The following is a 22,646-nucleotide window of genomic DNA, read 5'->3' on the forward strand; positions in this document are numbered from 1 at the left end:
TCAGTTTATTGGAGCACACTGAGGGCAAACATCTCCGTTACTGGAGCTATTTGCTTTCTGAGCTATAGCACTATTACAAAATGCATAACGGCAGAACGCTTCACCCAGGCTTGGTCATGCTTTCATTTGATAGTCTTGGGTTTTGAATAATGCGTGTGCAGTAAACTGGTAGTAACACGATAGTAACAAGCCTGGAACGTAGCATCTGGGAGAAAAAGCTAAGGGCTCCCACACTGCTCTTATCTCTGTGACTACAAAGCTGCATCTTGCTACCGCAGTGAGGTGTGCACGGCAGGATTTGGCCTGAAGTGTATGCTTTCAGATGGGCTGGTTGACCTGTGTCTTAGTTTCCCATTTGAAATATTTACTGTAATTGAAATTGTGGAGGTATACATCAAATGACAAATGTTATTCACTCAACAGCAACATAAACTTCTGGAGAAGTATTTAATTACCTGTGATGTGCCTTTAATACTGTAGAATTTGCAACCTTTTATCCCATTACAAAATGACCATAATTAACCCCCCACACACACCAAACAGCCCTCCCTCCCGTGTAGGCTTTGTGATTAAAGCCCTTGGACTGGCCTGACTGCGAAGGCAGGAAGGCAGGTGAGGGGAGGTAATTTTAAATTTTTAGAGTTTCCTGCGGAGCACTTCAGACTGCTTTAGCTCAGGCTGGGTGAGAACCTCCAGGAACCCAACCCTGCTTTGCCAAGAGCAAGGCTTCTGCCTGCTTGCTGCTGGCACTAGCTGTGGTGTGCTGTTTCACCATCCACCCCCACCTAAAAAATCCTAGTTCCAATATAGACTCAGACAAATAGTTGAACAAAAATAAGCTCTGTCTCCCTCAGTTCTGCATTCCCATGAAAATGCGACTGATTGTAAAGCCTGTCATACCATTTTTGCCAAAAGTAGCACAGGCCAAAGATTAAGAGGTGCAAGGTTCAGAGCTAGAGGTTCTATCTTGCTTTAAACCTATCACATAGTTGGAAAAATTAACAAATTTGGGGGCTTAGAATGGTTGAAGGGTCTCTGAGTTTGAAAGCTGCCTGTATTTTTCATTGCATCAGCTGGTCTAATGAGGGAAACAGGCTCTCCCTCCTAAAGCGTACAGCAAAGAGTAGGTGTCCTTAACGAAGTAAAGCAGTTCTCAGCTGCGGTTTGGCACCAAACTGTTCTATGCCACTGTCAGGGCGAGAGAAGCAGAGCTGCAGGAGGGGCTGGGGAAGGCAGCCTAGCACCGTTTGCACCTGTTTGCTTTGCACACTTGACAGGACTGTAGGTATAGGCAATTTCCTCATTGCGCTGTTGTTCATGTGCATGTCTCATGTAACGACAGGGGGGAGAAAAACATTTCTTTAAACAAATGAAAATAAGATTGTAAACCATAAAGCAAACAGCAGGGAGATTTGGGGATAGATGTACTAACAAATCAGCAACAGCTGTGAAAATTACTTCTAATATGTATTTTGAACCTGATTGAAAGAATAATAATCAAGACTAGAGTCCATTTCCTTTTCAAATACCAGAGATATTGATGTCTATGGCTGATACCCATCAAGCCAAAGCAGCGTGGCACAATTCTCTGTGTAGCCCCATCAGGGTACTCGTGTGGATCTTTCCCTAGTGCACGGAGGGATGGAGCTGTCAGGACCAATGGTGCTCAGTAGTGCCCCTGCCCCAGCACCTGATGCCCCAAAGACACTGGGCAGCATAAGGTCATCGGCCAGGTGGGCTGGCAGAAACTGTACATATGCTTATAGGCAATTTTGCCTGCAGAAGAGGAGCCATCTGTATTAACATGGTGTTTCTTGATGTTGCCAGTTCTTTCTGCCTATCCCTAACTGGAAAAGTGCTGCTTAATTTTCACCAGGAAAGACTTCTTTCAGCAGAACAAATAGTGGTGTCCAATCCTCAGACTGAAGGGAGACACATCGTAACTCTGGCACTGCAGAGCCCTTTCTATCCTGGCTCCAGCATGACTGTATGTGATGTCACTGTTTCTAAAGAAAACTTTGTATTTTCTAGGATTACTAGAGCTCATGCAAGACTTTAAAGAAGAAAATATATTTTCTTGTTTTCTGTCGAAGAATAAGATTAAATTCTTCATTATAATGTCAGAAACAACAGGACAGCACAACCCTGTGATATTCATCACACCCATGCCTGTTTGTAGCTGGCACTACCTTTCTGTGAGACGTGTCTCTGCCACAGGTACCCTGCAGCCAGGGTAGCTTCTCCTACATTCGAAGAAAGGACAAGTGTACTACTTTTGACCAACATCCCTGCCCCAAAAGCTGCTAAAGAAATCTCTTCTTTCTCTGTTAATTTGTGGGCTATTACTACAAGCTCTGATAGTCACCTTAGTGCCTACGGAGCACCCTGCAGCTCAGCAAGGAGTGTTTCCCTTGCAGTGCCTAGACCTGTGTTTGCCCTTTCTTTGAGGAAGCCAGGTCAACTTCAGCTAGAACTATGATATTTGGTAGATGTATTATACTTTCCTTTTCTGGTGTCTTTTGGCTATTTACCAGCTTGTAGACACAACACATGATGCAGTCATACCTCCCACCGTTTACAGGAGAAATTTGCAGACGTGACAAACCTGAGGACTGAGGGCGCATTTCCTGCACAGAGCAGGTCTCCCCTAAACAATCTGTTATAGCTGGGAGAGTGTTTCCAGAGCAGAGGTTTTCAGCAGGGACTGGAGCCAGCAGTGCTGGTGATGCCATTAGAAAAGGCTCAGTGGTCCCTGTGCTGCAGGCACAACCTCCCACATTTGCCACATCAGCAGGTCCCATTTTCTGAAAACCATAATTCTCCTTAGAGAGCAAAACCTACTAGCCATTGCTTCATGCCCTTGTCTGAGGCAAAGAGCAATCAAGAGCTGGTCTGGCTGTGTGAACTGGAGGTACTGGCCCAGAGCTTGGTACTTCAGGTCCCCCAAACATGGGGAGCACTGCGGCGCTGATGGGGGAAGTCCGGTGTCCTCTGTAGCCTGCCTCTGCCCCAGCTGCTGTCCCACATGCCTGGGCTGCAGTGGCCAGCCTCCAGGATCTGGGCTTAGGCAAAGCAGGTTAGAGCTGCTCTGCTGTCCCTGTAGCTGCTTACTGTGCTGTGCCTGGAGCCTAGGTTGGCAAAAAGGCTTTATAGAGTGAAATTAGGTTGGTATTGAAGGTGTAGGAGATTATTTTACCAAAATACTAAGCACATTTTTCTGCATTTTGGCATTGTTTTTTGGAATGGGAGGTTTTGTTAAACATTTGATTAACATTTTTCCTGTTTTCTACAAACAGGAAATCCTACTCTCACCTGTAAACTAAAAGAAATTATGTTAGTATGCCTGTTTTGAAGTAACAGCTGCTCTCTGACTCGTGCTACCTTCCACTTGGTACAAGAACCTTGTGTCTGTCTGTGTTTGCTTCTTGCTCAAATACTATCTTCTGTAGTTGCAGGAGACTTTGTTGGGGCTCTGAGTTTAGTTTTCAGTCTGTACTCGTTGTCATCACTGAGGCAGCCAGTCTGTAGAGGAAAGCAAAGTGTATTGTGCTATTTCGTTGTGGCTGTCTGCTCTTCACCAGTACACTAGAAGTCAAAGTAATTCTGGTGGTGATAAACCCAGGTGCATTCAAAGCATGTGACCCTACACACATGTTTACACACAGATCTAAATCCACGCTTTGAAAGGGTTAAGATGCTTTTTGCAAGGATCATTTCAGTGTTAGCTGGCCCTTACTATGCCTTTTCCTTAGAAATACACGTCAAAAAGAAACAGTTTTTATTTCACAGTTCTTGAAGTTTAAGGCCAAGAGAGGTAATGTCATCTCTTGCATCTCAAACACCTTGAGTTCTCACCCAGATCCTGCAAATCCAAGGAGCCAAGTGGCTTCAGCCATGACTACATTTGTATTTTTCAGAATAGAAAAGGTTAGGAAAGCAGGGCTTAGTTAACCTGGCAGAGGGTAAGCTAAGGTGGGGTGGGTGGCCTGAGAAAAAGCTATAGCTACTTGAAGGGTAGTTACAAAGACGACAGAGACAGACTCTTTTCGTTAGTGCCAGGGAGCCCTGACATGGGGCAGGAGCCACATACTGCAGTGTGGGAGGTTCAGGCTGGACATTAGGAGAGTGTTAGTGCAACTTGGAAACATGTTGCTCAAGAAGCAGAGGCTGCAGAGTCACTTTCCTTGAAGGTTTTTGCGACTTTGCAAGGCAAAGCTGTGTCTGAGCTGACCTCGTGTTCGTAGCAGCCCTGCTTCGTGAAGGAGGCTGGACCAGCTGTCCTCCACAGGTCTGTTCCAACCAGTGTTCTGATGAGTCTGTGAAACTGCTTAGTGCCACAAGCAAGAACAAAAAGATATTAAAGATGCCCTCAAAACTACTGATAGCAGGAATGCAATTAGGTGAGACACGGCCAGACATAAGGCAAACAATGCCTCATCTGTCAGAAGCAAGCTAAAAAAAGGACTTAGTGAGGAATTCAATAGTTCATTTTTTTCTTGAGGAGATCTGCCAGAGAAAGAGAAGCAGGTTCTGGCTTAAAAAATATTTTTGCCTTCACATATACAGTGTAAATACGTAACTACCCATGACAGAGCTCAAAGTGCTCTTTTGAAATACTAATATTCACAAATGTTGCAAAACAAAACTGAGGATAGTTGGTAAATGTATTAAATTTTCTGTAGTAGAATAACTGGTATGTTCTGAAAAAAGGCTGCAACATCTTGTGTTTCCCTTCCAAAACCAGAATTTCTTCTTATCTTTAAGTCTATTTCAGTCTTTCTGGCAATAATTTCTTCTTATCTTTAAGTCTATTTCAGTCTTTCTGGCAATAATGAGCTTCACAGGGCAAGTGTGAAAAGCTGCATTTGCAATTGGCTACAGTGAACTGAGGAAGAGCTAAAATAGAATATTAAATAAAACTCACGTGATTCATTTCAAGAAATAGGAAACCTTATAATAAACACAAGTTTCAGAATCAAGGCTGTAAATTACAATATAATAATTGTTTTACTACTGTGCTTTTTGACTTAGTGTGCTTATAGCATTAAGTATGGCTTAGATGGCACAGGATATTTCCTTTGTGACATTACCACAACTCCCTATCATAATGATTCCTGCCAGTGCAGAGTGTAAGTATTTATTGTTGCTCAATGTTTTTAAGAAGAAGGGAAAGACAGAGAAGTTCAGGTTCATAACAACTAACAAAAAGCACTTCACTGCAATGACTAAGAAAGCAGACAATTTGCCTTAGGGTCTGTGTAATCTCAGTGGAGGGAGATGGGAACATCTCATAAAATGATTCAGGCCACCTAGAAGCCATGTATGGTACCCAGCCAGCTTCTTTAATGCACTTCGGTGAGTGCTTAAAGGTTGATGGTATGAATCTGGGCTTTGAGAAGGGTGTATGTGTTATTTATACTATTTAGAAGAAGGACTTACCATGCAAAATTTGGTTTGGCTTCTTTCTATTTGAATGGACAAACCCCTCCCCTCCAGATTTTTACCACAGGCCTTCTGCTGTTGTTCCACACTCACACATAAAAAAGATCACTTCAATGGTGTCAGTCCCCCCTCCATTATTTTTAGAACACATTTGGGAACATCTTGCACTGTCAGGACAACTATTTCTGCCTTCAGATCTTGCCTGAGTGAAGGCAGGGGCTACCTGGAGACTTTCACTGCCAGCCTGTGTCTATTGTTTGCTCTGAAAGTGCCACGTGTGCTAGACAGAACGTATTGTCCATGGTCTGCATGGAATGAGACTGAGCAAACAAAGCTGCAGGGCAAAGGAATGAATTCACTGGGCAGTGAATAGCCACTGCTGGATAACATGCAGTATAATATCATGGTTTTATATGTATTTAAATATAATAGCTCACTGAGGAATATTGAGGTGCTAGTTCACTTTAGTCCCTTTCTATACTGATATATATAAGAAGTCCTAACATCCCTGATTGTTTGGAGCTATATATTGCAATATATCCAATCTCTTCACACTGCGCCACTGGCTAAATGTGGAGAGCTGCCCTTTCAGGTGACTAACAGAGTGCCTGTAATTTCTCATAGCTGCTGCCATGTTCTGCCCAAATGTGAGTGAGTGATTTCAGGCTCTTGAATGTACCACTGGTTTGACACCCATGACTTGAGCAGGAGTAGTGAGTGGTGCTGAGACTCAGGAGCCCTGGGAGCATCCAGAGTGGCAAATTAGGCATGTCTTTGGGACCTCTGCTTTTTTTTTTTTAAGATCTGTAAAACTTACAGGTCTAGATCTGCTGAATGAAAAAGAGTCAAAACTAATCTGATGTTTTGATCTCCATCCTCATTTGAGGAGGCTGATTTTTGCATCAGCCCATCTCAGATCTAACCTGGAACATTTCATCCAGGCGGTCCCCATTTCTGCTGCTGCCTTTTGCAGGGGCCCTTCAGATGTGAGTAGGGAAAGGTTTCCAGCAGGATTACTTGCTAGGCTAGCCTGCTTGTGGCTCTCTCTTCCCTGTGGCCCGATGCCTGTCCCATTGCGTGACCAGATGTGTGTCCACCGTGGCATGTGTCCATAGTTATCCACCATGAGATAAATACACTTCCAGTCACACAGGCTAGGGAGAGCTCACCGTGCACCATTTAGTAGGGAACACATACATACATTTTTGTACGTCTAGTCAGCCAGAGAAGCCTATATTTAGTAGTGTACAGCTTTCAAATGCCTCCATATGTGCCAGCATGACATGCTGGGGTGGATGAGCTGACTACCATTACTCCTCATCTCAGGGTCACAGAGAGAAGGCCTGGAAGAACTCTTATGAAACCATCTGGATTGTATTAGCTGGAGCTCAGCCAGCAGGTCAGAGGCAGGGAAGAGATTATTCCCCTGCATCCAGCATTTTTGCGTTTTGCCTTCCCCACCCGCAAGAAAGAGTACAGCAAGATGGTGGTGGAATGCAAGGCATACAAGGAGAGGCTGAGGGAGCTGGGCTTGGTCAGCCTGCAGAAAAGAAGGATAAAGAGAGGTATTATTGCTGTGTACAACAACCTAATGGGGATATGAGAAGAGAAAGCCAGGCTCTCCTTGGAGGCAGAGAGGCACTGAACAGTCAGCCCACAGCAGGTTTAACAACACTTGGATCTTTCTCGATTGAGAGCACAAGCATAGCTGTAGCTCCTGTGGTGAGCTGAGGAAAAGAGGTGGGCGAGGGGATAGGGCACCACTTTTACCAGAGCACTGACCTAGCTGGAAAAGGTGGGCAAGCTCTTGTTAACAGGCATGTGTCCAGTCTGTCCTTGGTCATGTTTGCATTAACCATGATTCGGCCATTGTTGTATTAGGATTCTACAAGGTTTTATAAAACATGAAAAAAGCCACTGATAACTTAGTTTGACCAGTAATCTTTAGGGTCCCGTGGCTGCACCTCTGTTTTTAAAATTACCAACATATTCATATAAACTAGATGTGATTAAAATCAGCCTGTGAAAACCATCAGATTCCTCTTTAGTTAGCAGACTGCGGGAGAGCAATGCTGTTATTTGTGCTGTCTGAGCACTGTATAATACTTTGCAACACTTAACAGCATTACTTAGATCCTGAGAGCTGAGTCAGCTCTTCAGAAGGAATCAGGATGAGGTACCACTCTTAAAAACGTTTAGATTTACACGAGGGGAAAAGCATGCCTTCAGAGACCTATAGGTGTTGACAGCTTCCAAGGATTTCTCATTTATAAAAATGAACGAAAAAAAGGTGAAACCAACACATTCCTGGTCCAGTGTGAGCCCGTTACTCTTCTGGCAGTGAAAGGGAGATGGTGTACCCTAGTCCTACTCTTCCCTAGAGCCCTGCAGTTAGTCCAGGGCATAAAAATGAATCCCTGGTTCTCCTGCAGACTTTTCCTGCCGTATTGAATGCACCCTTAAGGTAACATTCATGGAGAGCTTAGGCATGAGAATGGCAGTCAGAGCTCACATCAACTTATGGGGCACTGACACTTTCCCCTGGGGAGGTCCTCAAGGTGCACAGAGCCCTGTCTGGCATGGCCACCACCTGGGCAGAGCTGAGCAGCTCGGGACCTGGGCAACTCAGGCTCTAAAAAGTCAAAGCTTCTTCACTGTTCAGTCTGCCCAGTCTGTTCAAAATACATTAAGCATACACTTACTGGTGTGAAACATGGCAGGCCTAACAAAGCTCCAGTTCTCCTCTGCTGTCATCCCAAGGGTTCCATGGGTAGGTCTGACATTGAGCATCGGCAGTGTCAGTGCATGTCTGCCCAAAACGCACCTTGTAGACAAACAGCAGCTCAGAATAAGATGTTTCAATGTCCCTAGTGGGTCTAATCCACACTCCCCATCCATCCAGGAATGTAGTACATCCCTATTTCACTTGGACATCACAGGGATAAGTACATTCAAGGCTAAGCAGTAAAGAAGCATGCAGGTCCCCAAGGAAAACTGGCTGCCATTTATCAGCTATTTAATGAATGAACAGTATAGAAAAGCTGCATAAGAAAAGACAAGATGCAGAAAGGGTTAAAAAAACCAAAAACATATTCTGTGCGAAACATTCTTGTTCTTACTTTTCTTATATTGAAACTTCATATTTAGAAAAGCTTTGTCTCTGTCAGTTCCACATACTTCTCTTGATAGTCTTCCTTACCCCAATGTGGTGACTTTTTGTAATGCTTTATTAGTTTCTAAAAAAAATAATAATAAAAAATTCACCAGATGATTTATAACAATGATTCATGTTATTGTTATTGCTCATTATTATCATTTGTCATATGAGACAATGCCTGGCTGTGCATTTTTCCTCTTTTAAAAGAGAAATCTGGCTCAGCTCTGAAGGCTCCAAATTCTGTTTATTATACTAGCTGAAACATGTTTATTACACTGTCATGTTTTTATATCCCTCCTGCTACCTTGTTCAAAACATACTTTTGCTCTGACCAAACTGTGAAAATTCTGCAAGGTTTTGCCCCCTCTGATCAAGCCATTGATCCACTGAGTTCAACAGCCTCACATGATGGTAGCCGGTATCTGATCCAGCAGATTGTCCTCCACCTCTCAGTACCACACCTAATCCTGAGAGGCACTCCATGGGGAAGATGCCTTCATAAATTCCAGTCCTAATTAATGAGATTTCCGCAGTTTTAAGCTCTATTCTTTTCTAAAAAATGTGAGTTAGAAATGGTCGTGTACTGCCTGTCTGTATGGTTGTTAGTGTAACAGCATTTGATCAAGAGGAGAAGCTGCAGGAGACATATGTAACGGCTAAAAATAACAATGATAAAGCAACAGTAATGACAACCCTATTTTCATGTTGCAGCTGTAATGAATTTATGCAGAGCCTTGGCCAAGAGGCTTTCCAGGCACTTAACGGAGCCTTTTGGACCCCTGAGCCACAGTGACTCCACAACGATGGCAAAAAGTGATTTTCTGAACACAAATTGCAATCAAAGAAAGTCACCTTATGGGAACGCAGTCACCATTGATATCTTCATGATTGTGGGCCGTATCTGAAAGACTAACAAGCTCTACCTCTTGGATCTGATGTGCGAATGTTCCCTCCTGAATTCTGCCACTGGATCTAATGAATTACCTTCTCCTACAAATCTTGTTCCATCAGGATTGTCTGTGATCCAATAACCAATGACATGTTGCTAGAAACACACTAAAGTTTCATTGTGGCATGAAAACCTCCCAAACAGTTTGCTTGGCTTTGCAGCGATGTCAATATTTATTGTCACTGTCACAGACCCAGAAAGATTACACAGACATGGCCAGGATGCTGCACTTGCAGTTCATATAGGGTTACATACAGCACTGTCCCTCTGCTTTTGAATTTAAGAGACATTACATCAGAACTGGTGCCAATGAGATGGATTTTTCAATCAGTCCAAACACTGTTGGGAAAGGAAGGGAACCAGTGATTAACATATCTGGGCTCCTGCTTCTTGCTCCACAGACCCCGGCTGGATTTGAACCCTGGAGGAGTGATGCTAACACCATAGTCCCACAACTCCCTTAAGTCAACATAAGCAAATGCTGATGCTAAAAGAGGCAGTGCCAACTTCCCACTGACCCAATCACTGTTTTCACTCTCCTTGCTTCCCTAGTGACTGCAAATAGTTATAAATATATAAATACATATGGGACAAAAAAAAAAACCGGCTAGTTTTCACCCAGACCGTCGCTCTGTTCCCGCTCACCATGTGGCTGCATGAACATCTGGCAGAAGGGAGAGAGATATAGAGATATGCAAACGGCGATAATCAAGCAGAGGACTAGAAGGTGAGCCAGGACTGCTTATTCCAGTTTAAACTGATTGTGGAGCTGGCAAGTAACCTGCAGCACTTGTACAATGTTCCTTCTTTCAGGGCTAAGGAGGAGTGGAGGGTGGGCGTGAAGAAGTGAGAAGCACGCTTCCCTGGTCCATTATATCTGGATTAGGATGAGATAAAATCCATTTTCTGACTCTGAAAAAATGCCATCAGAAATGTTTAAGCTTGTCTAAATGTAGCTAAAGTACCCTTCATCTACAAAGTGCTTCGCATTATCCATGGTGACATCCAACATCAAGTACTGATAATTTCTATTGAAACATATCCTAGTCAAGTTGCTCCTTTAAATCAAAACCGTTGTCTCATCTTTTTTGAAATGAAAATCACTTGCCTCATAAAAAGTTTTTATGTTTCAGAAAATTGTATTGAGAATAATGTTTCTTAATAATGACTTTTATAATAGCATTACTTAAAACAATTAAATCAATTAGTTCAATAAAATTCTTCAGCTGAACTGCAATATTTTGGCACTGTGACTGGTTGAGTTTACTGCCTTTCCAATTAATGAAAGATTGGTTCCTTTAGCAATTACACTCTGATTAGTCCGCAGCAAGAACATTTTCCATTACTCATCCCCCACTGCTATCAAAAGGCCTTTATTGATGGCTTCTCATTCTCTCTTTAATCCTAAATTAACAGAATTTATCACAATCCTTGTTCACTAAAACTCCTGGAGAAAAATTGATTTTGAATTTTATCCATGCTAAAACTTCATTGACATAGGAAAATCCAAGAAGTAACATTACTAGACACTGAAGCATCATGCCAGCCACAACCACCTAATAATTTTGGCTTAATTTAAAAAAATGTATCTGTTTCTGTTCAGGGACAAGTAAGAGTTAATGTCAAAAAGTGGGATAAAAAAGTAACTTTATCGTAATATAGCGTAAAGGATATTTTCATAGCCCAAGTAATCAAGTTTCTGACAAGTTAAGATAATTGTCAATCAAGCACTCAGTTCAAACACAGCTGCTAGAAATCACAGACAAATGAAGCCAGACACTTCACTGCAATTTGAGCACCTAACTCAGAAGTGAGTACAGAGTCTTGGTAGTAGCTGAGACTCTGTTGTAAATCCATACAGTTGTAAAAGCACTCAGAAAAGATGTCCAAATTGGAGAGGTTTTTTTTTTTTTCTGAAGCTGAAAACAAATGCATTTATCATGCTGCTTAAAATGATATTTAATGAGAAAAATTTGCTAGTATATCAGTTTTTTCAAAATTATTTTTAAGTATTAAAGAAAAAGTGGTTCTTAACTTTCCATAGGCAATTAGTATTTCTTTTAATCAAATCCTATTAGTAAAAGCTTTTTCCTGGCTCAGAAGGCTGAATGAACATGCCAAAGATTGTGAGTGCACTGCAATGATCATTCCTGCAAAGACTCATGCTTCCTTACTTTGCTCTTGCCTGTTGAAAGTAATCAGAAATTGCATATACAAGTGTTGCTAAAACAGAGCTGTGTTTATATTTTGCCAGTATTAGTTTCCATGCCTTTTTTCCCCCCTCAAATGTTGAAAATTATTTAACAGTATAAGTTTTGTCACTTACTCTACTTGACTCTGTTAAGTACAGTTTGAAGTAAAAACTGGAAATCAACAAATCTCACAAAAATGTAACATTTTACTTTTACGTGCTGCACATTCATATACTACTATTGTTTATTATAGTATTGTGTAATTTTGCACAAATACTGATCAGTAATTTCGTAAGTCTGAAAACCACAATTCCCAGGTGATGACCATGACCCTAGAAAAAGTCTAGAGAAAACAACCTCATTATGAGACATACCTTGCAATAGATGTTTGTTTAACTGGAAATCCGCAAGAGCAGCTGCCCAGTGCAACGGTACATATTTGCTTCTGAATCCTTTCTCAAAGGCACTATTTAAACATGTTGATGAACTGAGCTGGATTTCTCCCCACCTCCATTCCAGCAAAACAAGGAGACTCAGAAGATAAAATTTGTTTTGTTATTGCAAGTAGTGCTATGTGGTAAGTGAGAAATTTACTTTCTATAGTTTATTAAATATGAAGGTGGGAAGCTTCCATATTCCTGTACAAATGCAATGTCTGTGTGTACTGCTCAGTGACATTTCTATCTGAAAATGAATATACTTCTATTTCTAGAACTGTTTGTGTATAGAGCTCCTTCTTGTCCATATTTGGCTGGATATTAAAAATCTGGCTACTCTAGCTTCACCACTCTGGCAAGAGGGAAACAGGAATTACTGTATAGAGAATATCAGTCCAATTCTAGATATACAACTTGTTTCAGATCTGGTTCTGATCTATGTTAAACTTAAACAACTGAGGATGATAAGGGTTTTACGATGTGTGCAGCTGGACTAGCTATCACTAAGTTTCACACAGCATCCTGAATGGCAACAGTGATAACAGAGATTTTTCAGTCACCCCCATTCCAGGCTAAGTTGGATGCTTTGACCTAGAGGGGAAAGTTTGTGTCTCCTGAGCCAGCCACACTTCACACTTCCTTTCTGGGCTCTGTTTTAGCCTTTCTTCTGCCAATGTCTGGAAGGAAATCCCTTCAGACTGTCAACGCCTAACTTTAATTAGCTGAAGAGATTTCTCAAAGTGCTCTTTCTCACTTGCAGCTGTTTCTGTAAGCATTCTAGCTCCAAAAAAAAAAAAAAAAAAAAAAAAAAAAAAGAAAGGATTCAGGAGTGACACAAGACAGGTCATCATCAATGGACCATGGCTGAGGTGGCATCACTCCTTCTCCTTCACCATTGGCCAATGATGTAAATTGTCAGAAAGGACTTGATCAGATGTCCCTTCTACTCCTGTGGGCAGCATTTATGCATGTGATCAACTTCACTCTTGCATGGAGGAAGATTTGACCTAATTTAATGGTATGGTAAGTGTCACAAAACCAAACATTTTCAGAGCAGGAATGATGTTTTCCATAGTAAAATAGAAACAACAAGTAGACTGATGCTTTTCAGATGTGTGAGAGTTTTGTGATATCTATTTCAAACAAAACTAAAAATGTCCATCAGGCTCTTTCATTCGCTTTGTATCTTCACTTGCATTGGTGTTCTGTAGGCAACAATCCGTAAAGTCGAAACATGGATTGAATCCTGAGATACTTATTCAGGCTAAACTCTTATTACTGGCCAAGGAAGATCCGAGTAATCTTATCATCTCCTAATGTTTTTCACTGTAAAAAGGAAAAATACTAAAAAATCATATTCCTGAAACAGCCAGCAGTTTTGCTCCTCTCAGTTTCAATAATCAAAACATTATCACTAAGCTGGTTCAAAAGCAGAAGGGCAAAACCATGCTTCCTAATAAGACTGGTGGGGGTCTCAAGGAGCAAAGTTTTGTTCCTTTATTTTCAACCTTTGATTTCATAGTGGAATTTTCTGATTCTTGTTAACTTAACTTGTATTTTCTCCACCTCTGCAATTTCTTTAACATTAATTTCTAAAATACGACTTTTAAATTATCAGATCTAATTGATGGATAAATTAAAGAAAAAAAATGAGAAAAATATGCCATATTAGGTATCGAGTGTTCTGTAAATTAGGGTCATGAATTGCTAGAAAAATGGGAGGATGTCATAATTTTTGTTGCAATGTTATGAAATTTTCTTTTTACTTTGAAGCAAACTTTACCTTGAAGCCAAATAGGTTAACTCTACCATTCTGTCCGTAGTGGTTATGAAATCCAAATCATCAAATGAATCATCAAGACTAGATGGCAATCTTTACTACTACTACTTGCAAAACTCATCAGTGGTAGAGACATATGACATGTTTGCAAAGTCCTAATATTCAGTTCTGATGAGAGGAAAAGTGTGATAATTATTTCCTTCCTATTTTACAAAAATCAGTTAGTGCTTGCAAAATGTTTTGATCGGCTAAAATGCTGCATGAGGGCTCATCTTTTAATTGGACACCAGACCTTAATATGATATTCTTAAATGTTCTTAATATATTTCTCAATAACATAATTCTTAAATTTTTTAATTACTTCCTTCAAACACTGAACTTGTTAGCTACGATATGGTCTAGAATCTGCTATTTTACACAAGGCTGTGCCATGATTTGAAAGTGAAATTCAAAATATTGACAAGATGATGAATCTTCCCCTTCTCTGAACTTGACACACTTGGACAATACTATGGATTTTTTAGTGATGAAAATTATCATACTGTGGTTCTGAATCTTTGCTTTTTGGTGAATAGTTTACAGCAACAGAATAAAACCATGTCAAAGTATGCATCAAGGGTGTCTGTTGCAGACTTTCAAGATCAGGAATCTATGGCTCATGGTGGTCCATAAGACTTTTGGTAAAGATGTGACACACAAGATCATATTTCCAGATTTGCCTGATAAATTTTCTATCGTAAGAATAAAGAAGGTAATAACAAGAAGTCTTAGCCACCAGTAAGTTTCAGTGCTAGAGTAAGAAGTGCTAGATTTATCAAAACAAAAGCAACGAAAAAGTATAGTTAACTTCAAAACAATCCATTGTACCTCAAAGAAGTGGTACATACAATAAATCACACTGGTGTCACACTGGTACTAGTTTTTAGACATAGACCAAGATTTTTTGTAGGTCTTTTAATCTGTACATTTGTCATCTCAAGGTTATTGAATGCATTCTGATTGGTATTGTCCATAAGGAAACCAGAGGAGTGTCAACTGCTTCAACAGGTAGACACTGACTTCTTAAGGGATGGTTGGAGGTTGCTCTTAGCACATTGCCCTGGTATATCACAGTTATCTGCTGCTTTTTCAAGATAGGTCAGATGCTACTTGCTGGGATCCACTTACTTGAAAAACTCATTTGTGTTTTATCATGGACGAGATTGGCAGAGCTGACATGCTTTACCCTGCTGATTACAGGAGTATATTACATGAGTATTCACCCTTGGGGTCTGAAAACTTTTCCAGTGAAGCCCCTTAAATGTAGAACTTGGTCTTCTCCTTCCAGTCCTTGCTCCAATTTTTTTGTGCGCAGGTAAAGGAAAGAGATAGAAAGAAAGAATACACTGACTTGTTGTCTTAGAAGGATTTCTTTGCACATTGATGAATACAACTGAAGATAACTGGAAAAGATGAATATAGGACCTTAGTGGAAAAAAGAGATGATTTGCTAGTACTTCATGGTGATAGTTCTTTTGAAAAGTGGATAGGCTGGTGCTTTAGTCATATTCTACTTGTAGGTGGGTGCCACAAGATGTTTAGAATTCATAATGTTCTATTATTCCTTTGTTTATATTACTGCACAGTATGTTCTAAAATTTTTAGTGTTGCAGCTTTTGACCCTAATACTGCAATGTCAGATACTGGCTTGTATTTGGAGACAAGGCCTTACAGCAGAAGGTGGAAGTTGCATGACCTATTTCTCATCTTCTAGTACTGTAATGATTTTGTGGAGCTTGAGATCTGTCCTATCATGTGGTGCTGCAGAAACCAAACAACAGGTAGGTTAAGCAGTAGCTTTCAAATTCTGTAGCACTTAAAAATTGGAGTAACCTCCCAAAATACCATCAAAATTATTTCAAGGATCTCTATGACTCCATTTAACATGAAGGGCCTTAATTCACGCTGTGTAAAAAACCCAGCTTCTATAATTTATGTCAGGGCAGCATCTGAAACACATTGCATCTCTCTCTTTTTGACTATGGGAGTAAATTCTCAAAAAATAGCCTTCCCTTCTTATTACTAGCTAATGATGTACATTTATGGTCTGTTTGAGCTTCTCCATCCAACCGTGTTCTTCCTGACTTACAGGAAAGATGTGTTTGTTCAGCCGCACTGTTCAGCCAATTCAGTAATGAGTATCCACTCTTGGTGGCTGACATGAAGCACAGAAGAAACTGTTCCACTTAAAAGTATAGTCTTCACAAGATCAACAGGCAAGCACATATGCAAGTCCCAGTAGAATAATCAGGCCTTACGGGCAGACTGGAAAAGCCTGTTTGTTTTTTTACTGTAAATTTTGACTTTTCCACTCGGGTTCTTAAAACTCAAAATTTTGAGTAAAAATATATGTATTTAGAAATTTGTAGCAGTTGTGTTTCAAAAATATTATTATCTGTATAAAGGATTTTGCCAAACATAGACAATTCCTACAGAAGTTATTTTAGTTTAAAAAAATAACAAAAGGAAAGCATTTTATCTGTTCAGCCTACAAATATATACAAGTGCATAATGCAAGAGTTATCCTGGCATACACAAGAGGGCTCATAGAGAAAAATATTCTTAGACAATTACCCACTCTTTTTCAAAATAAATTATTAGAAGAATAAATAGGTGCCCAAAAGATAAAAGTATGTGTTTATTTCCTTTCTTATGTGTAATCCTGGAGAGTGACTCAAATAATTGCTCAAAAAGGATGCAGCGGAGTCTACAAGTTAAATTTCTGATGCCATTTTAGTTAAATTGAGTCATTAAATACAGGAACTAAGGTCCTGGTTCTCCTCTACACAAAAGTGTCTTTATCCCACTTGGCAGCACAGAAGGGCTGTGAAACAAATAATGCAATTAATGCCTCACTGAATGCCCACTAGCACTGCCTGGAACAGGGAAATGCAGGCTAAGTCCCAAATTTTTCTGAAGACTTTTCTAAATGAAAAGTCCCATAACTGTCATCCAAATCACTAGTTACTGAAGAATAGAAACAAATCCAGTGAATTTTTATTTCATTTTTATAACAGAGGACTTCAGAAAGTGATTGAAACTCTGAAAAAAAAAATACACTAGGAGAGTGTAAAGACTTCTGTGGATTTGGTCTAGGAATAGTTTTCTTTGTCGTTTGGCCAAGTTGCAACAGGAAACAAGTAGTTTTGATAGAAATGCTGACATAACTTTACTAATAGCACCTCTAACAGAGATTGTTACAATGTGTATTTACTCAGGTACAGGATTAAATAAAACATGTGAACTCACCATAGTAACCCCTACATCACATTGCAGATATGCTGCTTCTAAGATACGGCAAACGTTTCTGAAGAAATACACATGAATATTAGGTAAACATCTATCAGTTCTAAACTGTGTTTCAAAAATACTTTGCCTTGCAGTACAACAAAAAGCAGCATAACTTGATGCTGTGTAAATTATTGATTTATTACTGGACTTTATTTTCATTGTTTCATGAGGATTGCCTCAAAATGTAAGTTTAGATAACTCCCCAACTCACTATGGCAAAAATACTGACAAACACATTGAGCTCCTCCACAATGATGTTGTGAATCCTTACACTCCCTTCTAATCAAGAGACTCACCTGTCCTTTTTGGACTGCCTTCTGCTGATGGCCTGAGATTTTCCAAAAATACTACAGTTCACCATAAGGTATTCACCAGAATACCACTAAGGTTGGCAGTTGGTTTGCTTCTGAACAGTCTTGTAGCCCACTTTCAGGTGTATGACTGTTTTCTCTTCATTATTCTTCTGCTCTTAATACATGTTCCTTCAAATTATCTTTATTCAGGTTGTCTTTCCTTCTTTTGCATGGACAAAATGACATTGTATTTACAAAGTTACTGCTTGGTTTTTTAGCTGAAGCGTTTTCATCTTTTCAGTCCTCCTCTGATTCATGTAAGCATTTTCTGTGTTGAATTTAATTTTAGCATTTTTTCTTTGTAGGCCTGATCCTTAATATACCCAGTATTACTTATATCTTACTAAAAAGCTTTTGGGTTGATGTACCATTGACTCCGACTTGACCAAAATCCTTGGCAGGTTGCCTGTTCATATGCATCAACTTTAAATCACTTATTCAGTGCCTAAAGCAAGTTTCTGATGATATCCAGTGGGTTGCTATGCTTCCTGCAATCAAGTTTTTGCTGCTGGCTCTTTCTTATACTTGACCCAACAATTCATGGCAGAATTTACTCCTGGAAGGAGAAGTAAATGATCACATCTGCTTTGGCCTTTTCTTGATATTCAGCAACCGTATTGCCTCTTCCCAGGTCTCACTTGTAGAGGGGGAACACCCATTTTCTCACGTTACCTGAGAAGACTGATAAAGAAGTCAACCAGCATTCTGTTTTGCCACATAAAGTTGTCTCCATAAGTTCTTTCCTCACTGTTAACCAGCTTTCTTGGGAGTCACATGCCAAAGTTTTTGATCTGGTGGTTATGTGCTGTAGCTTTAGCACAGGAGCATCATGTGAGCAACTTGGGAACTATGCAGAGCTCCAGGTCTACAAGCTTCCCTCCTCTCCATATCTAGTCCATTGTGACCACCTGGAGGAGGAAGAGATGGAGACAAGGCTGCTAGTTCTACTAAATTATGAGTATGCAGTACGGTTATCTTTTCTTGCTCTTTCCTCCAAGTCTACTTTAGCCTATTTGGACTGAGCAACTACCTGATTTGCCAGTGAACTGGATATTCTAAGATGTTCGCTATTTTCTGAAGAAAAGAGGAGTTTACTCTGGGTGTTCTTCAAAACAGCAGCTCACCTGGATGCAAACTGATATATACCTTTGTGGCTGTCTAGAACCAGTTTGCTAAGATGAACTGTGATGCACCTGGATGCCCATTGTCTATGGAAACAGTGGGACTTTATGCCTGCAGATTTCTTGTACAGGATATCACAAAACCAGCAGAACTTAATATCATTATGTGATCACCACAGAATCAGCTGTCTGCAAAACCTCTGAAGTGTTATCCAGTTTAATCATCAATAGCAATTACTTGCTACACTTCACAGCAGAAAGCTCAGCACTTTGTAGAAAATATGAGCAACACTTGCTAGTTCTTTTATATCTCAGCAGCGCCTCTCCTGAAACATCAATGTCAGCCAACAGAGAGGTGCTTCCCTTCAGATGACTTTGCTGCTCTCTAACACCTGTTTTTATGAGAGACTAGACACTGCATCTTGGGCTAGCCCAATAGACCTATGTCCACAACTATGTTAAAAAAACAATTTAATACTGTTATTTTTCTAAAATAATGGCAAACATTATTTTTAATCTTAGGGAAACTGTAGGGCTTTACTTACCACTCTAATTTGCATTGTCATCATATTTCAAGCCTTCTAAATTTCAGCAGAATAAATTGCACAAGGAGTGCAGCCACCCGAAAAAAAAAACCAACCAACAGTAAATGAATCAAATCCATGGAATTAATAAGAAGAGAAAATAAGATGTCACTGCAAAATATTCATGTGTCTTCAATATGTGACATTTCTCTGAAATGCTGAGATACAGGCAAGCAGGAGAAATTATAATATCCATCAGTTGTTTCAGATGTATTCCAGATTGATATCCTTCCATTCAATATTCTGATTTATGTGTTAGGAATATTACATTCTTCAGGTATGAAGAAGGAAAAATCCTGAGCTATATGAAAACAAATTAATATGTAAAAATGTCAACTAAGAATTATGAAAATGCCTGTGTTTTTGTCAGAAAAAGAATGTGAAAGCCAAGAACTATTGTAGTGCTCAGAAACAGTTCCAATGGCATACATGTAAATAAAGAAATATCAGAAAAATTAATGCAGTTATTAAAATTAAAAATTCTATATTCCATAATAATTATTAGAATGAGTCCTAGTAAACTGTATAACCTATTTTTGTAGTACCTTCAAAATATATGGATGTGCTTTAAAGAAATCAGGATCTTCCTAAATAGAGAAGACATGAAAAGATTTGTTTGGAACAGGCTTAGACAAATTATTGTCTAGGGCTTCTCATTTGTCAGAGGTGAGGTGGAGTGAATTAACAGGACTAGCAGTATGTCCCCGGCTACACTGTCTTTACTATTACTGAGAAATACATGCCAACAGACAAAGATCAGGATTAAAATGGTATTGTCACCAAATTGCTGAAATTTCTGTCTTCAAATGTATGTTGTCTTTCATGCTCAAATAATGCAATTTATCCTTTGATACACAAAAAGTGGTGTTCTTTCAACTGTGAAAACTCACAGAATTGTGTGGATTTTCAGACCTACATGGCTGAATTTGGAGAACAGAAATCATAATGTCAAGAAGTATAGCTTCAGTAAGTTCTGCATGGCTAAAATTTATTTTCACCTTGCTAATGGGGGATGCCAATGTACAAAGCCCTAAGCAGTTTCTAACTCTTCCTTTCCCTTTTCCTCTCTCCCCAAACCTGTCCCACCTGCTGTTGCAAAACCAACCTCGTTCACTTTGTGGCTTTAACAGAACCCAAACTGTTATCAATCATCTTTTGATAAGTACATGTTATGTAGTTAATACCAAAAGACAGAGGGAAATATGCCAAAGCATTATAAAATAGGTGCAGTTTAGTGAAAAGCTGTTCTTCAGGTGCTCAAACTCCCCTGTTGTAGTAAGTTTGTTCTTTGTTGGTTTTTGACCTGCAAAAAGTGATGTTCATTCTGCTGCATTGTTTCACGCCACAGATGACTCATCTACTGCCTTCCCTGCCTTTGGATGTTGGAGTGGCTCCAGTCAACCAACAGGATTTGGGGCATAAATCTTTCAAAGGGTATTCTTACACTATAAACACAATACACCTCCCTAAACACATGACCATAAGTCTGATGATGATGCCAAGCTGTGTGGTGCTGGTGACATGCTGGAGGGACGGAATGCCACCGAGAGGGACCTTGACAGGCTTTAGAGGTGGGCCCATGTGAGCCACATGAAGGTCAAGAAAGCCAGGTGCAAGGCCCTGCATATGGGTTGGGGCAATTGCCAGCATAAATACAGGCTGCATGGAGAATGGATTGAGAGCAGATCAATCTGCTGAGGACCTGAGGAGAAAGACTGGAGAGTGTTTGTTGATAAGAAGCTCAATGTGACCCAGCAATCTGCGTTTGCAGCCAGAAAGTCAACCATACCCTGGGCTGCGTCAAAAGAAGAGTGGCCAACAGGTTGAGGGAGGTTATTCACCCCCTTTACTGAGCTCCTGCGAGACACCACCGGAGTACTACATTCAGCTCTGGAGCCCCCTATGTAAAAAAGACAAGTTGGAATGAATCCGGAGGAGGACCACAAAGATGATCAGAGGGCTGGAGCACCTCTCCTCTGAAGACAGGCTGAGAGAGTTGAGGTTGTTCAGCCTGCAGTAGAGAAGGCTCCAGGAGACTTTATAGCAGCCTTCCGGTACCTAAAGGGGGCCTACAGGAAAGCTAGAGAGGGACTTTTTACAAGGGCCTGTAATGATAGGACAAGTGGAATGGCTTTAAACTAAAAGAGGCTAGAATTAGATTTGGTATTAGGAAGAAATTCTTCACTATGAGAGTGGTGAGGCACTGGAGCAGGTTGCCCAGAGAAGCTGTGGATGCCCCATCCCTGGAAGTGTTCAAGGCCAGGCGGGACAGGGCTTTGAGCAACCTGGTCTAGTGGAAGGTGTCCCTGCCCATGGCAGGGGGTTGGAACTAGGTGATCTCTAAAGTCCTTTCCAATGCAAACCGTTCTATGATTCTAGGATTCCATGATTCCATGATTCCATGATCACATGAATGTATTCAGGGTTGTTAAGCACATTAATTTACTAAAAATCTAAACTTGCTTAATTAATAATGTACCTTATAGGTCTTCAGCCTTAAACTGGTCAATCTGGGTGTGTGTCCTGTTGTTCTTATGGTTTTCATAGCAGTTTTGTTGACCCAACTGGTTTAAAAATGTGTACGTAGATCCTAAAGACTTCTCAGAAATACAGAAGTTTATGTTTAGAATGGCTGTGGAAATCCAGGCTAATGGGATGCTGAGTACAAAAAATCAATGAGTGCAGACCTGAGTAATATCACACGTACCATTTTTGCAGTCATCATTCAGGACAAGTGAGTTGTTTTGTGTTTTTTTTTTTTTTTTCAGCAGAAATAATCAACAACTTTTAGAATAAAAATAAATATGTGTTGACCCTGCTATGGTTTAAATCTTTATGTTATATTTTGATTTTACTTGTTTTAAACTGCACTATTTGTTCTGGAAGTTACATGAATGAGTTTTATTTCTTCTGCTTTACTTGATTTGGTCACTTTTATTACTGCTTTATCATACCAACAGCTTTCAGCTATTTTAAATTTACAGACTTCTAATGAATTTTGAATGAATAAGGATTCTCTGCTTAGTCGATTTGTAATTTTGATCCTACTGACAAAAGCCTTGTTTTTATTAGGTATCTCTCATGGGCTTTCAGAAATTACAAACTCCAGTAAAGTTAAAAGGTTAAAACTCTTGCTGTATTGTATAAAATCTCTGCTGCCATGCTGGAGTCCTCAAATTCTTCCTCTTTGCTAAGCAGTGAATGATTTATTAAATTGGCATGCTCCTTCATTGGTCCCAAGAATTTATGCTATTCCAAAATTAGATGGTTCAAGAAGGTCTGTCTTTGGTACAGAAGTGCA

At 40.1% G+C, this 22,646-nt stretch overlaps 1 long non-coding RNA gene across 2 annotated transcripts in view; it reads left to right on the plus strand.

The window, feature by feature from the left end:
* Nucleotides 1–12,120: 12,120 nt before the first annotated feature.
* Nucleotides 12,121–22,646, plus strand: part of LOC121089009 — a 49,206-nt gene continuing 38,680 nt past the window's right edge. Inside the window, exons 1-2 of one of the 2 annotated variants that reach the window (XR_005828100.1) lie at nt 12,121–12,317; nt 20,570–20,574. This is a non-coding gene — a long non-coding RNA (uncharacterized LOC121089009). The remainder of the gene's footprint in view (nt 12,318–20,569; nt 20,575–22,646) is intronic. The other variant, XR_005828101.1, reaches the window with a different exon arrangement.

Source organism: Falco naumanni, chromosome 5 (genome assembly GCF_017639655.2).
Source record: "Falco naumanni isolate bFalNau1 chromosome 5, bFalNau1.pat, whole genome shotgun sequence".
Classification (NCBI taxonomy): domain Eukaryota; kingdom Metazoa; phylum Chordata; class Aves; order Falconiformes; family Falconidae; genus Falco; species Falco naumanni.